We start from the raw sequence: 6,585 nt of genomic DNA on the forward strand, positions 1-6,585 counted from the left end.
AGAACCAAGACCAACTTACCTGAGTGCGTTTCTAGAAGTGGAGAAGGAAATTTCTTATATGGACATACTCAAAGAATATATGGATGTCTTTGCCTGGAGCTATAAGGAAATGTCTGGCTTAGATCCAAAAGTAGCAGTCCATCAGTTCGCAGTCTAGAATGGTGCCCGTCTTGCTAAGCAAGCCCAAAGATGCTTTAGGCCGGAGTTGGTTCCACTAATTGAAAATGAAGCTAACAAAATCATTGAAGCTGGCTTTATTCGTGAAGTCAAATATCCCACGTGGATTTCAAGTATTGTTCCAGTACGGAAGAAGAATAGCTAAATTCGAGTTTGTGTTGACTTTCAAAGTCTCAACAGCGCATGCCCTAAGGATGACTTTCCAATCCCCATACCGGAGTTAATAATTGATGCCACCACTGGTTATAAGGCAATGTCCTTCATGGATGGTTCATCCGACTACAATCAAATTCGTATGGCGCCAAAGGATGAAGAACTCATTGCATTTCGTTGCCCAAAGGTATTTATTGCTACAAGGTGATGCCTTTTGGTTTGAAGAATGTTGGTGCCACTTATCAAAGGGCTATGCAGAACATCTTTGATGGCCTACTCCATAAATATATTGAATGCTATGTGGATGATCTAGTGGTGAAGTCAAGAAAGAGAGACGAACACTTAAAAGACCAAAGAATGGTATTCGAGTTACTTCGAAGACATCAACTTAGGATGAATCCATTGAAGTGTGCCTTAGGAGTTACTTCAGGAAAGTTTCTTGGCTTCATTGTGCGACACCGAGGAATTAAAATTGATCAAGCCAAGGTCGATGTAATTTTAAAGATTCTCGAACCTCGAAATATTCATGAGCTAAAAAGACTTCAAGGAAGGCTTGCATACTTAAGGAGGTTCATCTCAAACCTGGCCAGAAAATGTCAACCATTTGGTTATCTCATGAAGAATGACACTCCCTTAGAATGAGACCAAGCTTGTAGTAATGCCTTTGAGAGTATTAAATTATACTTAATGAAGCCATTAGTTCTTGCGGTACCCATACTTGGGAAGCCATTGATACTCTACATCATGGTACAAGAGAGGTCAGTTGGAGAACTACTGGCTCAAGAAAATAGTGAAGGCAAAGAAAACTCACTTTACTATCTGAGTAGAATGATGACACCAAATGAGCTGAAGTATTCTCCAATTGAAAAGTTATGTTTGGCATTGACTTTCTCTATTCAAATGATGAAACACTACTTCCAAGCTTATATTGTCCGTCTCGTGTCTAGGGTAAATTCCATCAAGTTTGTAATGTCAAAACCAGTCCTAAGTGCCTTTAATTTCAACAGTTTGAGATTGTGTACATTCTCCAAAAAGCTGTAAAAGGACAAGTATTGGCTGACTTCTTGGTAGATCACCCAATACCTGATAACTTGGAGCTGAACGGTGAACTCCCTGATGAAGATGCAATGTATGTTGAAGTTAGATCCCCATAGAAGATGTACTTTAATGGTGCTGCACATCGAGATGGAGCTGGTGTTGGCTTAGTTTTTGTCACTCCATAAGAAGAGGTCATCCCCTACTCTTTTACCTTGATGAATCGTTGCTCTAATAATGTTGCTGAGTATCAAGTGCTCATACTCGAATTAGAGATGGCTGTTGACATGAAGCAACTATAATTGCAGGTTTTTGACGACTCCCAATTGGTGATAAAGTAGCTGTTGGGAAGCTATGAAGTCCAGAAGCCTGAGTTAAGACCATATCATGAATATGCACAAAAGTTGATGGGATGGCTTGGAGGAGTAACCCTCCAACATGTGCCAAGGAGAGAAAATAAGTAAGCTGATGCCCTAGCTGCTTTGGCCTCAACCCTGACTCTTCCAAATCAGACCCAAGTTACTATCCGCCAAGAATGGGTAGTACCTCCCTCAGATGAGAATGTAGAAAATAAGGTTGAATACCTCGTTGCCATGTCTAAAGTTGTAAAAGAAGATTGGCGACAACCTATCATTGATTACTTTTGTTATGGGATACTTCCAGAAGATCCAAGGAGAAAGACTGACATTCGTCATCGTGCACCTCGATTCCTTTACTACAAAGACATACTGTACAGAAAATCATTTAAAGGAGTACTCTTACGGTGTTCGGAAGAGGAAGAAGCAATTCAAGCTTTGCAAGAAGCGTACTCGGGAGTTTGTGGATCACTTCAGTTTGGACCAAAGCTCCATTTTCACATTAAAAGGATGGGATATTATTGGCCAACGATGGTAAAAGATTGCTTAGACTATGCTAGAAGATGTAAACCTTGTCAATTCCATGCAAATTTCATATATCAACCTCCAGAAGTACTACACCCAACTGTCGAATCTTGGACATTCAATGCTTGGGGAATGGATGTTGTTGGTCCACTACCAAAATCTTCTGGTGGATACTTATACATCTTGGCCGCGACAGATTACTTCTCAAAATAGGCTGAAGTTGTTGCTCTCAAGGAAGTAAAGAAAGAAAATGTCGCAAACTTCATCTGAGTAAATATTATCTACCGCTTTGGAATTCCTTAGTACATAATAACTGACAATGGAAAGCCATTTGATAAAAAGCTGATGAAAAAAATCTGTGACCTCTTTGGTTTCAAGCAACGCAAATCTTCTATGTACCATGCTGCCGCCAGTGGTCTAGCTGAAGCATTCAATAAGACTTTATGCAACTTGTTGAAGAAAGTTGTCTCCAAATCCAAACGAGACTGGCTTGAGCGAATGGAAAAAGTTTTGTGGGCGGATAGGACAACTTACCGTACATCGTCGCAAGCAACCCCATACTCACTTGCTTTTGGAGTTGAAGCAGTCCTACAACTTGAGCGGCAAATACATTCTTTGAGACTGGCTATTCAAGAAGGGCTCACTAATGAAGAAAATGCTAAGTTGCATTTTGCGGAGTTAGAAGCTATTGATGAAAAGAGGATGGAGGCTCAACAAAATCTTGAATGTTATCAAGCGCGTCTATCTCGTTCTTTTAACAAAAGAGTTTGCTTGAGGTGCTTCCAAGTTGGAGATCAAGTTCTTGTAGTAAGAAGACCCATTATCACTTCTCATAAGTCTGTGGGCAAATTCACCTCAAAGTGGGATGGACCATATGTCGTACAAGAGGCATATTCAAATGGTGCTTACAAGCTTGTTGATGCAGATGGCGTGAGGGTTGGCCCCATCAACGCCAAGTTCTTGAAGAAGTACTATCCTTGAAGGAAGATGACACTCCTTAAGGCACGAGTATAAACTGCATGTACACTCCTTAAGGAACGAGTATAAACTGCATGTACACTCCTTAAGGCACGAGTATAAACTGCATGTACACTCCTTAAAGCATGAGTATAAACTGCATGTACACTCCTTAAGGTATGAGTATAAACTGCATGTCCACTCCTAGCCCGCAAGAGTATAAACTGTGTACGGCTCCAAAAAAAATGAATGTCCGCTAGTTTGAAAACCTCGAAAGAGACGGCCTAGGCAAAAGTTAGAACACACAAAAAAAAAACTCACCCAAAATAACGTTGTGACTTGATCCTCTTTACTGAGGTACGTAGGCGCTTGAAATTTCATTCTGAGTTCAGTTGCACGAGTGTCAGAAAAAAATGTTCATACATTATCTACCATATGGATACCAAGTATGAAACTATTCTAATTAAATTTTGGACTTACTCTAAATATTTGTGACTCAATTGGGGCAACCCGTCGAAAAGAAAGAGAGTTTCTTCAATGGGATTTGGAATGCCAAAGTTCTCCAAGCCTACAACTAAAAGGATCTCAAAATTTACATGCCTTAAGGTGGACAAGATTTTTTCTTTTCCACCTTAAGTTGGCCTCTAACGAGTTTATCCTTAAAGGATATTGAAATTTTCATGCCTTAAGGTGGACAAGATTTGTCCCTTTGTACCTTAAGCTGACCTCTTACGGGTTTATCCTTAAAGGATATCAAAATTTTCATGCCTTAAGGTGGATAATATTTGTCCCTTAGCACCTTAAGTTGGTCTCTCACGGGTTTATCCTTAAAAGGATCTCAAAAGTTCTATGCCTTAAGGTGGACAAATTTGTCCCTTTGCACCTTAAGCTATCCTCTCGCGGGTTTATCCTTAAAAGGATCTCAAAAGTTACATGCCTTAAGGTGGACAAAATTTGTCCCTTTTCACCTTAAGCTGGCCTCTCGCGGGTTCATCCTTAAAATGATCTCAAAATTTTCATGCCTTAAGGTGGATAAAATTTGTCCCTTTGCACCTTAAGCTGGCCTCTTGCGTGTTTATCCTTAAAAGGATATAAAAATTTTCATGCCTTAAGGTGGAAGAAATTTGTCCCTTTGCACCTTAAGCTGGCCTCTTACGTGTTTATCCTTAAAAGGATATAAAAATTTCCATGCCTTAAGGTGGACAAAATTTGTCCCTTTGCACCTTAAGCCGGCCTCTCGCGGGTTTATCCTTGAAAGGATATCAAAATTTTCATGTCTTAAGGTGGACAAAAATTTGTCCCTTTGATCCTTAAGCTAACCATTGGAAAGGGCACATACTTAAAGAATACCATTACATAAGTGCATAAAGTGAAAGGGCCCATACTTAAAGAAGACCATTGCATAAGTGCATCGATGAAAGAGCCCATACTTAGAGAAGATCATCGCATAAATGCATCGGTGAAAGGGCCCATACTTAAAGAAAACTATGTCGTCTTTAAGCAAAGTCTTTCGTTCTTAAGGTGACAGAGGAGAAGTTAAACTCTTACCACCTTAAGCCGGCCAATTATGCGTAAGTCTTTTGGTCTTAAGGTGACAGAGGCGAAGTTAAACTCTTACCACCTTAAGCCAGCCAATTATGCGTAAGTCTTTCAGTCCTAAGGTGACAGAGGTGAAGTTAAACTCTTACTACCTTAAGTCGGTCAATGGTTACATATTGCATATTTTTTCAACCCTGCCAAAAAAAAAATATAAGGAAACAAGAAGAAAGTAAAAAACACAAATAGAAAGAATATTACCTGTCAGAGCGTTGCGATCTTGAAAATTGTATATCACCAACTTGAATTGAGACAAGATGCCTTGATGAGAATAAAACCCTCAAAATCTAGTTTGAGGCAATCAAATCGCCCTTTGGTAGTGATGGCCCCACATCAAGATATAAATTATTTGGGGAAGCAATGCAAATCTAGAATTCTCTGTCAGATAGCATATAAGATCGACTTCGAAAAATCATCTGGAACAATTCAAAAAATGATAAAATTCAAATTTTGGATATGTTATATATGAATGTTTTCTACATCTGTAGGATTAAGCGGATCATAATTTTGATACTCTCACATTGTGATATAATTTTTTTGGTGATGTCGCGTAAATCTGAAATTGTTGATGCATCAAAACCCAATGTTGATTTCGGAATAACACGTGAAAATATCTCAAGTGTATTAATTTATGAATTTTGGATATGTTATAGATCTTTGTACCTAGTTTCAAAATAATCAAGCGGCTTGTTATTTTATCCTTCCTACTTCAAGATATGAAAGTTTTAGTAAAGACGCGCGCAGATCTGAAATTTTCAGCATGATAAAATTCAGGGCTAACTTTAAAAAATTATCAAGATTTATATTGAAGGAATTTAAATCTTAATTTTGGATATGTTATAGATCTCGAAGTCTAGTTTCTAGAATATCAAACGGTTTATAATTTTGATATTCCTACAATTAGATATGAATTTTCTACCACTAACATATTGTGCTGAAAAAAAGTAACGAAAATAAGAGAAAAGTAGGAGGGAAAAAAATTACCTCAATATTGTTGATGGCTTGAAAACCCCAAAATTGATATTAAAAAGGTGGAAAAACTACCTACTTTTATAGAGTTGTGGGATGAATGTTTTCTTCTCCAATATAAATTCAGATTGGAATAACTTTCATCTCCAAATTCAAATTGGAGATTGTTTCTTTATCCAATATAAATTCAAATTGGGATAGCTTCCATCTCCAAATTCAAATTGAAGATTATTTCCTTTTCCCGTACAAATTCAAATTGGAGGTTGTTTCCTTCTCCCACACAAAGTCAAATTGAAAGTTGTTTCCTTCTCCAATCTAAGTTTAAATCGAAAGAGTTTTATTCCTGGTTAAGTAAGGGAATGAAAAAGTCTTCCAAAAATGTTTGAAATTGGATATCATGCCTCACCAACGGGTCTTAAGTATAGAGATTCATGAAAAAAAAATAATAAGAGAGCTTTGAGAGACAATGTCAATATGGTTTGACTTTAAAGTTTTTGAATGAGGTGTTCTTATGTATGGAAAATCGTCGAAGCACGAAGAAAACATGTTTAAATAATCATACTTCAAGGCTAGTTTCCAAAATATTAAATGTCTCGACAAGTTTTGAAGTAGGGGGCATTTGTGGGCGATGCAATTTTATTAAATTTAAATCCGTACAAAATTCGAATTATATTAAATTCAAAATATATTAGTCCCAAATAAATATTATGGATTAATATAATTGAATTAATTATTTAAGTTCAAATATGTATGGATTTAAATAAGGCCCAATATTTATTGGGTTAGTCCATTAATTTGGGCTACAAATGATGAGCCC

This window comes from Capsicum annuum, chromosome 2 (genome assembly GCF_002878395.1).
Source record: "Capsicum annuum cultivar UCD-10X-F1 chromosome 2, UCD10Xv1.1, whole genome shotgun sequence".
Lineage (NCBI taxonomy): Eukaryota > Viridiplantae > Streptophyta > Magnoliopsida > Solanales > Solanaceae > Capsicum > Capsicum annuum.